We start from the raw sequence: 12,166 nt of genomic DNA, 5'->3' as shown, positions 1-12,166 counted from the left end.
TTCTTACCAATAAATATGCACAAATCATTTTTAGGATAATGTTCTCTCTAGTCAATAGCTTGGAATAAAAGTAGAATATATTTCTGAAATTAGAGGAGGGTAAGGATAATAAAACTTTTCAACCAGTAGAGTGGATTAGCTGTCTTCTGAAGACAAGTGCAAAAAGAATCCACTCTACAGTGTGATTGTTTATTTATTTTTGTACTTCCCTGCTAGCCTAGCCTGCCACCTCTTATAGAGTAGATACTGTGTGTGTGTGTGTGTGTGTGTGTGTGTGTGTGTGTCCGTGTACAACTGAGTTGGCTTCCATTGGAAATATAAGCAAAGTCTTATAATAGTGACAAGACATGAGAAAAAAATTTTATTTTATTTTACTTATTTATTTATTTGAGAGAGACAGCATGAGCAGAGAGGTAGGGCAGAGGGAAAGGGGGAAGCAGACTCCCCACTGAGCTAGGAGCCTCACACTGGGCTCAGTCCCAGGACCCCGATATCATGACCTGAGCCTAAGTCAGATGCATAAGCAACTGAGCCACCCATATGCCCTGACATGAGAAAACAATTTCTTAAAAACATTTACATAGCTAAGCTAGATGGTCCAGATAAAGGAAAGGCTGATCATATGGAGACCACTTATGAATTAGGAACGTTATACCTACTTTAAATTTGTTTTTGGTAGAAGTTAAGCACATCTTACAGGTTTATTTTTGAAGGTAAGATGGTAGTTAAAGATGGCACTCACAAATATGTTCACATATTAATTAACTTACCACATGACTATGTGAACACAAGTTGTACTAAACAAAACTTGTAATTATGATGCTTGTTTTTATTATCTGAAGAAGCATCTAAGTTGCAGCCAAACATTCCTACTCAATTTAGAAAGTGTGAGGGAATATACTCACTGGCTCCCAATGATAAGATTCTCCTGGAAGAAGAGAAGAAAAACTACTTTCAAGCTTTCTGTGGAAGGAACTTTTAAATTTTAAATGATTACAGTTGATTCATCATAAAATGCTGAAACTGTTTTAAAAGTGTTCCAATGAGAATTTAGGCTGAATCTAACATGCAAGGAGACATGGAAAACATTGCAAACATGACAATTTGGTGCCAGATATCTGGTTCATGAGGAGAAAGTAGACAAAAAAGAAGAAATATTTGAGATTAAAGTGGGTTTTTATTGCTGTTGTTCATCATCAATTGTATGAATAAGTTTCATCTATAGGTTTGGCTTCAAACTAAAAGCTACCTGGAAGGTCTGGTGTTTTATAGTAATTCTATTCCTAGGGAGGATGCCGTGGTTCTTCAGGAGATACCCTAATCACCGCATCATAAGCACAACTGAGCTCCAGATGGAAAATAGACTGTACTTACTCACCAACCAACTAGGAGATTAAACAAGCTACCCGGTGTCTCCAGGAGGACAAGGAGCCAAAAGGCACATTTATCACCTCTGAATCACAGAGAAGTCCTGCTTTGAAACAAGATTTTCTTCTTCGTGACCATTTTAAATAGTCAATTAGTAAGTGACTGGGAGGAGCTGGGAGTGCTGGGAGCTGCATAATGACTCACCCCATGGTGACTTGGGTCCCTTGCAATGTGCAGAATGATTGAAAGTTGAGCACAAATTTCTCAGAAATAACGTTTGGTTTTTGGCCCTAGATAGAGCTAGCTGTGTGTAGAGAAGAAGGGAACAGTCATCTACTTAATCCCCTTGAGAAACACCAAAAAATTCCACTAACTCCTCTCTACAATACAGATCACACCTGCAAATGGAGCTTTCATATTTTCACCAGCTTATTACTAATAAGCAGAAGCTTCAGTTAAATAGAAAAACATAGAAGTCTTTAGACTCCTAAAACATTTATTGAATTGCCAAATATTTTTAATGCCCACCATTCTAGGTTCAGGGAGTAAAGAGGAGAATAAAGTCCCTGCTCTCATGGAACTTCTATACTACTGAGGCAAGAGACAACAATCAAATATATCAAATGTCAGTGGTTGATATGCATAAATGAAAAAAAAAAACAAGTAGAATAAGTGTGATCATGGTGGCTATGAGGGAGAACCCCATTTTATATTGCCTGGTTAAGGAGGGCCTCTCAGAAAAGAGGACCTTGGAGATCTGAAGGAGGTGAGGGAGTGAGGCATACAAACACATCTGGGGAGAGAGCTATCCAGACAAGGGGACGACAAAGGCCAAGCCCGCAAGGCAGGACAATGCTTGGCATGTTCTATATACAGTAAGTTGCTTGGTGTGGAGGCACTGGGCATGGGGAGTAGAGGGGGAAAGATGGATCACAAAGGTGTTGGGAGGTCTAGAGGGAGATCAGAAAGATGATATAGAACTTTTAAGGCCTTGGGGCACCTGGGTGGCTCAGTGGGTTAAAGCCTCTGCCTTTGGCTCAGGTCATGATCCCAGGGTCCTGGGATCAAGCCCCGCATCTGGCTCTCTGCTCAGCAGGGAGCCTGCTTCCTCCTTTCTCTCCCTGCCTGCCTCTCTGCCTACTTGTGATCTCTGTCTGTCAAATAAATAAATAAATAAATCTTTAAGGGGGGAAAAAAACAAGAACTTTTAAGGCCACGAAAAGTATTTTAGCATTTACCTGCAATGGAAAGCCATTCAATGGTTTGAGCAGAGGAATGCAATGCCTTTTTAAAATTGTCACTATGGCAGCTGTGTGGCAAAGAGATGGAGTGGGTGGAAGCAGGTGACTGAAGGGACATAACAATAGTCAAAGGGAGGCATGATCCTGGCTTTGGAGTAAAGAGAGAGCAGTTGAGGTGATAAGCAGTTGTATTTAGGATATATTTTCCAAATAGTCACATAGATTTGTTTAGGGAGTGTGGAAAAATCAAGGATGAATGCAGTGTTTTTGGTCTGAGCAACTGAAACGAGCTGCCAGTCCCGTGGGAAAACTTGGGAGCAGATAGTGTTGGGATCATGAGAGAAGGGTGGAATTAAGAGCAGTTTTGAACGAGTCACATTTGAGATGCCTGTTAAACACCAGAATGGAAAAATCAAGGAGCCAGTTGCATGTATGGGGTTCCAGAGGGAGGTCAAAGATGAACATATAAACTTGGAAATCATCAGTTACCTGGTGATATGTAAAGCTACAGGATTGGATAAGGTTAACTTGGAAAATGTATACAGAGGTGAGGTTCTCATCCTGAGACAAGATCAAGAGTTTGGGACAGAAGGAGGAACCGACAAAGGAAAACTAAGAAACGGTGGGCTAGTCAAGCAGAAGGATAAACAAGATTGCATGGTATCCTGGAAGCCAAATAAAGTATTTCAAAGAAGGAAGGAGCAGCTGTCAATCCTGCTGACTGGTCAGGAAGTTGAGAACCAAGAATGTAAGGTTTGATTTGGCCAGTAAATTATTAATAAACTTGAAAAAGGAAGTTTCTGCAGAGAGGTGGAGAAAATATGATTAGAATAGGTCAAGGAGAATTGGAGGAGAAGAATCAGAGACAGAGATTGTGAACAACTCCTGTTAGAGTTTGATTGACAAAAGCTGAGGAGAGATGAGATGATTTAATTGGAGGATGATATGGGGATTCAACAAAGGGTTTACTAAACTGAAAATTGTTCCAGCAATTTTTTTTTTCTTGGTAGGGATCCAATGCGGGGGGAGGGGGGGGGAGTGAGACAATTGTAGGAGCTGTGTCCTTTAGATTATGGGAGGGGTGAGACACAGTGGGCAATTAAAGATGGTAATTGCTTTAGATAAGAAGCCTGGGTGTAGTTCTTAATTGTATTAATTGATCAAATTAGCCAGCTCTTTGAGTACTGATGATAAAGTTTTATTGAGTATTTACAATGTACCAGCACTGTTTTAATCACTTGACATATGCTGTGTCTCATCCTCAAAACAGCTATATGAAATTGATCCCACAATTTATTCATTTATTTAATCATTGAACCAATATTTAATAAGAGTCTGCTTCCAAGCATTACACTAGCTGTTGGAGAATAAAAAGTGAACAATAAAATCATCAGGTAACAGTTGTGACCTATTCATGATATACCAAGCTTTTTGCTAATAACTCCATATATCATCTCATTTACTTCTCTCACCAACAGTCGGAGGTTGGTACTATTGTCCACATTGAATAGACTGAAGTTTAGACGTTAAATAACCTCTAAGAGAATACATCCGCAATGTGTACTCAGACTGTGTGACTGCGCGATGCCACCGGCATGTTCCCTGCCCCATGCTATACTCGATGCTCCTTTACATGTGCATTACTAAACTAGACAAAAATTATGGGAAGAATGAAAAAATAATACAAAAAGAATTGCAATGTGCCTGCTACAAGAAAATGGGGTACCGGATCAGAGAATAATGGAGTAATGGGGTTGAAAAATCTATAAAAAGGAGTTGCCAGGAAAAGCTGCTCACCAATGAAGTCACATTTCAGCTGAAACTGCAGGGATAAGAAATAGTGGATGAGGGTGCAGAGAAACTTCTAGTTTGAGGGACGAGTCACAAGGGCAAAGGCCCTGAGGCAGGGAAGTTTTTACACACTCAAGGAACCAAAATAAAATCAATGTGACTGGAGCAAAATGGAAGAAAGTAAGAGTAACTTGAGATGAATGGACAGACCAGAGCGGGCTCTGATTCTCTGATTATGCAGGGTCTTGAAGGCCCAAAATAGGAGTTTAAATTGCATTCTAAGTTTGAGAGGTCACTGAAACTTTTTAAGCAGGAGAGGACATACCAGATCTATATTTAAGTGTAACTCTTGTGCCATGTAGCAGATGAATGAGAAATACTGGTGAGGAGGGACGAGGTGCAGTTGTGGAAGCAGGGAGACTGGTTGGCAGACTGGGTAGTAGTGACCCAGAAGCGAGAGAATGGTGAAGAATGGACATGGAGGAAAGTAGCAGGATCTGAGAAACAGCTCGGTGATGGCATTTATAGAACTCAGTGATGAGATGGATGCGATGAGGAGGAGGAATGACTCCTGGGTCTTTGGCTTAAGCAGCTGGGTAGATGGTGAGACTTACTGGGTTTCCATTGGTTGAGATGGGGAAACTTAAGGGCTAGGGCAGGGGACATGTTTGGGAAGAATCAAGAAATGTCTTTCGGGTAAATTCTGCTAGAAATATTAGACTACCGAATGTTGGGGTTGAGTGGAGAACTCTGGGCTATACACAAACTGGGGAGACAACAGTGTGAAGATGATATTTAAAGTTACGGGTATGGGGGCGTCTGGGTGGCTCAGTGGGATAAAGCCTCTGTCTTCATCTCAGGTCATGATCCCAGAGTCCTGGGATCAAGCCCCACTTGGGGCTCTCTGCTCAACAGGGAGCCTGCTTCCCTTCCTCTCTCTGCCTTCCTCTCTACCTACTTGTGATCTCTGTCTGTCAAATAAATAAATAAATAAAATCTTTAAAATAAAATAAAATAAAGTTATGGGTATGGAAGAAATTACCTAGGGGGAGTATAGGGGAGTGAGAGAGGCAGAGAAGAGAAGGGATGAGAAAAAGATTAATTTAACAAGAGTCACAAAAGCCTATTAGTATGCTGATAGAAATGATCCTGTAGAGAGGAGTATTATAGATAATAATCAGAGGAGAACAGTGTGAGAATTCCTGGAGAAAGCAAGGGAAAATGGGTGCCATACTCCAAATGGCGATGATAGCCATTAATTTAAGAGGGACACTACCTCTTCATTATAAGGGGAAGTAGAAAACAAGTCCAAGTGTGGGCTGGTTTGTTAATTTGATGATGGGAACGAAGACATTTGCTGATTGAAAACAAAGCCAAAGCCTGAGCCCAGGCCTATCAACGCTAAAGCCATTGACAAAAGAGCCTCTTTTAAAAACTGTTTGCAGGGAGCACCTGGGTGGCTCCGTGGGTTAAAGCCTCTGCCTTCAGCTCAGGTCATGATCCTAGGGTCCTGGGATCAAGCCCCACGTTGGGCTCTCTGCTCAGTGGGGAGCCTGTCTCACTCTCTCTGCCTGCCTCTCTGCCTGCTTGTGATCTCTGTCCGTCAAATAAATAAATAAAATTAAAAAAAAAAAAAAGAACTGCTTTCGGTTCTGAGCAAGGCTGTAGCCACACCTGCCTTGCTAGGGACATCCTGCCTGTATCTCCCTCCTAACAGGATCACGGCTCAGATATTTTAGCGAAGGGCCAAAAGGAGAAAAATGACTTTCCTCATTCTGAGCAAAATGTCAAACAGGCAGATTCCTCTCCTGCTGAGAGTGGGAGTAGGATCTGTTCCATTGGGGTCTCTTTTTCTTACCTCTGTCCTGTGAGTCATTCAACATCTAAGTATTTGACAATTCTGACTTTCAACCTCATACCAGTGACTGTGGCTCATATCAAACCAAAAAACTGTGTCGGACAACAACCTTTCCAAAAGACCAGTCACAGAGCTGTCTTCCCTCCCTTGACCGTTCTGTCTTAGTTCTCTCCTCCTTTCTGTACTATTTTTCTTGCCAAGCCATCAAATCTTTTGTCTTACCCCTGTTTTCATCCCTTCTCTTTGCTACCCGCCTTCTCTACCCTTTCTAGTCAAGAAGTACCCTCCTTACCACAAGCCTCAGTCAGGGTCCTGAGTCCCAAGGGATGGCAGATGCCACACTCTTTTCCAGAGTGGTTTCTATTGCGGTCACAGAAAAGCTTTAAATGAAAATTCTAACTGCTCGACCGAATTCTGCTTGCAATTCCACATAAATATGGTTTCCCTCCCTCCAAACAATGTCAGGAATGACATTTTTATCTTCCGGTTTACACCCAGCCCTCCCTCGCAGGACTCCCGGCACATCCTGGGCTCCTATCTCTCATCTCTCATTTTGCTCAGTCCGGTCCGCCCACTCCCCATCATTCTCCACAGCGATCCTGTCAAAAAATCAATTTGCTGCTTCCTCCGCTATTAAAGTGGCTGATGCAGCCATTCTTCCCTTTTATGGAAGAGAAATGAGGGTGGAAATAAGCTCTCCTCTGTTGATCCCTAACATAGGCATGACTGAATTTCTAATACAAGTACTGTGTCATTTTAGATAATTTACAGAGATTGCTGCGCTTTAATCAAATCTCATTAAAATGGAAATGTTCATTATCATTCAAGAGCACTTGCTGAATTGTACTAGTTTGTTCACTCAGAGTGTTCACTTCTAGGGTAACGTGACTATAATAAATGCTATTGAAGGAGAAGCCTTGCCTGTGTCCAGAACGAGACCCAGAACAAAGAGATCTGGAAATTAAAAAAAAAAAAAAAGATTAAGACCTGTAGGGAACTCTCTGAGTCTCTGATATTAAATCAGCTGAATTAGGGCTGGGGCTGCTATGTATTCAGTCCACCTGGAGAAAGGGAGAGTAAAGATATGGCAAATTTTTATAAATTATACCCCAAAAGTTGAAATAAAGGCTTGCCCCCTGAAAACATGTACACCATAAGGTTAATTAACCCTTAAAAGTGGAAATTTTTCCAAAAGGTAGCACCACAACACTCCTAAATAACAACGTGTAAGGAGGAGGCTAAAGATTCTCTAATTACACGAACAAGGGGGAGACCTGCTTGGGACTCTCACAGCACCGACAACTGTGGCATTGATAACTGTGCCCCTCGATCCAAAGAAAAGAATAAGAGAAGAGGAGATGATAGACGTATTGAGTCCTTGTTCATCCTGCCACACTCTGACTGCGAGGTTCATCCAAAAACAATGAATACTGTTATGCTGAAAATAAATTAAAAAAAAAAAGTGTAAAAAAAAAAAAAAACAAAGAAATTCGAGCCTCCGGCTTCCAGATGCAAACTCTCTCAATAGATCATCAATTCAAACTGGTGACTGATTTTAAATTTATGTTTTGCTATAACATCCGATTGACTGAAAATCCATAGAAATACCCCAAAGAATTCCTGTATATTTTTACTCACATGCTATGTTAGGATTCTTTTTTTTTTTTTTTTCAAAGATTTTATTTATTTATCTGACAGACAGAGATCACAAGTAGTCAGAGGGCCAGGCAGGGAGAGAGGAGGAAGCAGGCTCCCCGCTTAGCAAAGAGCCTGATGCGGGGCTCGATCCCAGGACCCTGAGATCATGACCTGAGCCCCTGAGCCAAAGGCAGAAGCTTTAACCCACTGAGCCACCCAGGCAACCCCTATGTTAGGATTCTTTTTGCTTTATCCTCTCTCTTTCTTTCTCTCCATCCCCTCTCTTTGTGTCTCTGTGAATTTTTTTTGTGAATTATTTGATTATAGGTTGCAGACATAATGCCCATTTGCCCCTAAATCCATGATACATGTGTATTTCTTATCTAGCTGTGGTACAATTCTCAAAATCAGGAAATGAATATTGGTTCAATATTATCACCTGTCCTATAGACCTTATTCAGATTTTACCCAATTATCCCATCCCAGTAAAGTCCTGTAAAACAACCACAAAAATCACAAATCAAGCATCAGTTTTGTTGCCACGTCACTTTAGCTTCCTCTTATCTGGAACTGAGCCTCAGTCTTTCACGACAGTGACATTTAAGTAGAATACATCACTTATTTAATAAAATGCACCTCAATTTGGGTTAGTCTGATGTTCTCTTATGATTAGATTAACTTTATGCATTTTGGCAGGAACAGCACAGTGATATTTTTATCTTCTTAGTGATTGTATCAGGAGGCACTTATGTGAATTTGCCCTGTTATTGGAGATAATAACTTTAATCACTGCATTAAGGTATTTTCTGCGAGGTTTCTCTACTGCAAAGTTATCATTTCTCCTTTTAGAATAATAAGTAATATTAATTATTCCATCATTCCATCATCATTTATCAGGTGGCTTAGGAAGACCTTTCCCTGTGATTTTTTTTTTAACATAGCATTTATTTAGCACTAGTATGATAGTACTAGTAACTTGTACAATAGGTCATGATGTATATACAATGGATTCTAACTTTTTGCTATTGTTATTTATTTTCATGTTCAATTTGAGACAGATTTAGCCACAAACGAAGGATTCTTTAAAAATTCGGATTTCTGGCTTTTACTGGGAAATCAGTGCTCTGGGGGAAAGTACGGCAATAATTCCATGAATCAGGGTAGCTGAGCAAAATCTAAGCATGTCTGCCTTCTCTAATTTTTAGATTCCCCCTCCTGGGTGACTTGATTCATTTATATTACTTAACCCAGCATTTATTTTTCTGACTATTATAGAAAACTGATTATAAACTGATTATTATAAACTGATGCAAATCTTTTTTATTTTGATTTTAACCTCTTCAAAGAAACTGGCTATTTCCCACGTAAGCCAACTATAACAAGAGCACAACCTAACCACACAGGTTGTAGTTTCTCCATTTTCCTAACAGTTATTTTTTACAGAAAATTATTAAATTGGCAGTCCGGGGTCTACCTAAGTCTTGATTGGATTTTAGTTGTTGCTATCCATTCTCCCAGGATCTGTTTAGACCTGGACACCAACAGGAGTGTGTCTCTGATCTTCAAAGTAGAGGACAAGTTCCAGAGCAGCCACTGAGGGCTCTGCCTGGTTTTCTGTCCCATCAGAATCTCATCAGAGCATCCTAGCACCACTTCTATCCCCAAATAAGCAAAAGTATTTTATAGAGTAAATACATCACAAGAGTAAATACAAAGAGGGGGGTTTATGGAGGGCTAACACAGGTAGAAATGATGATGTACATGGAAGTGGATGATTGTTGCCCAAGTGAGCAACTTGTGGAAAAAAAGGTTAGAGAAGAAAATCATGGACAATGGAAGAGGAGCAGTGACTTCTGATTGAAAACTAGAGAGGAGAAAAACAAAAACAAAAATCCTGAGAGGTAAAGATAAATGCCAAGTCAAACCAAACAAATCAACCTATCCAGGTTTCTTCTTGTGATAGAACTTGTATCTAAATGGTTTATGACCCAACATTGCTTTCTTTAACAGTTCAGTTTAAGATAAAGTGGTCCTGAACTGAGCTTCATGGGGAGCTCCAGTTGAAAGTGTCATAACATAAAAGTTGTTTACAAGCCTGGTGTCATTTAGTAGTTAATCCATTCAAACTGTCTCTTTAAGAATTGTAAATTAGGGACGCCTGGGTGGCTCAGTTGGTTGGACGACTGCCTTCAGCTCAGTTCATGATCCTGGAGTCCCGGAATCGAGTTCCGCATCAGGCTCCCAGCTCCACGGGGAGTCTGCTTCTCTCTCTGACCTTCTCCTCGCTTATGCTCTCTCTCACTGTCTCTCCCTCAAATAAATAAATAAAATCTTAAAAAAAAAAAAGAATTGTAAATGAATGCAATTACAATTAAGGTCTACATTATGATTCATACCTGTCAAATAAACTTGATTTTCCAAAATCATGGAAAATGTTGGAGAATTTTGAAATTTGTAATCAAATAGCCTTTTAATGCTGTAGAGATGAGAGATTATAAATTTATGGAGCTATGAACCAGGATGTTAAAACTTATCTCAGACAGTTGAGCTTAAGGTAATATTGTTAATGTAGAATTTGTAGCTTGTATGAAATATTACTAACTCACAGGTTTTTGCACACATTTTAGAATTATGGTTGCTCTAAGAAGTCAATTGTCATTTATGGAGTAGAGACCACAAAAAAGAGAACATGGAAAAACCCAAGCTAAAGCAACAAAATAGAGCAAGATTTTTTTTTCCCTTAGGAAATAACAAGCAGATACATTCACAGATATCTTTTTTTTTAAGAGTTTATTTATTTATTTTGACAGACAGAGATCACAAGTAGGCAGACAGGCAGGCAGAGAGAGAGAGAGAGAAGAGGAAGCAGGCGCCCTGCTGAGCAGAGAGCCCGATGCGGGGCTCGATCCCAGGACCCTGGGATCATGACCTGAGCCAAAGGCAGAGGTTTTAACCCACTGAGCCACCGAGGTGCCCCCATTCACAGATATCTTAAAGCAAATGGGCTAAATTGACTTTAGACAATAATGACTCTTCAAGGGAATTGGTTGTGAAAGAAAGCTGAGCAGAGGAGAATCTCAGAAGATGCCTGAAAATTATCTCCCCTGAGAACTAAGAGATGGTTTCTACCACCGGTTCTCACTTTCATCTGCACATGGGATCCCTTGGGGGATAGGGGTGGGGATATCATGGCCTAGAACCTAATCAAATGAAGCTGGGGTATGGTTGTACTTCAGGGCTTTATAAATCTCTTTGAAAGTCATTTAACTCTTATAATAGCTCAAGGGTAGGTGGGGAATTTGGAGAAGGTAAGGGGAATTTAAGGGTGTGAGAAAACTTCAGCTTACACAACTAATCACCAGGTTTGGTCAGTTTATAGAATGAAGTTACTTCATTTAAAATTATTAAAGGAACTCAACTATATTAATCAATAAAAGAAAGTTTAAACACTGAGAAATGTCTGGTTTTAGCTTTAGTTTTTTTTTTTTTTCCTGAGCGCTTTTCCACTTTCTTGATCCAAGAAAAAGTATACCATTAGTTTTGTTTTCAAATATAGTAATTTTTTTCGGAATAGCTTGCCAATAGAGTGAACCAGAAGGTAGTCATTTATTAACACCCCACATGACCTTTAAACATTTGTAAGGCACACAAACATGTTCAATATTGCCTTGTATATTGAGAGATAAAATAACCAAGGTAATCTATAAATAATAATTTATTTAAATATAAATAAATTTATATCATAATTCCCTGGAGCCGGATTCTAAATGTACTTTTAAACCTCTAAATAATGTAGCCCAAGATTGACAAATTGCATTCATTTAATACATTTTTAATATATAAGTGAATCAATAAAACAAAAAGTATTTATAAGACTCAAAATTTTAACTGAATTTTAGGACAAAATTATAGTAGTCCATTAAATATGTTTCAAGTGGCTAGTAGACTATCAAATAAAGATAAACAGTTTATCTGTTTAAAAAACAGAATAGAGGTATGATTAGAGTAAGGGTAAAACCAAATTATCTACTTCTCTGCCAATGATTAATTATATAATTAAATTTTATTTTATCACATGCTTTCAGTCATTAACAACGAAGCATTCTTCTGATATTCTAACTGACTTTGAAACAAAGTACCATCTATCTGTTAAATTATTCTTGAGGTGGAGAAGCAGGAATCAGAAACTGGTTATTAGTGATTCAATAGGCAAATTAGATCAATGTATCAAGAAAATAAGCTGCTTGGGGCGCCTGGGTGGCTCAGTGGG

Source organism: Enhydra lutris, unplaced genomic scaffold (genome assembly GCF_002288905.1).
Source record: "Enhydra lutris kenyoni isolate GAN:26980312 unplaced genomic scaffold, ASM228890v2 scaffoldscaffold25, whole genome shotgun sequence".
In the NCBI taxonomy this organism is placed as follows: domain Eukaryota; kingdom Metazoa; phylum Chordata; class Mammalia; order Carnivora; family Mustelidae; genus Enhydra; species Enhydra lutris.
The sequence above is the reverse complement of the archived record's forward strand: the minus strand, read 5'-3'. Positions refer to the sequence as shown.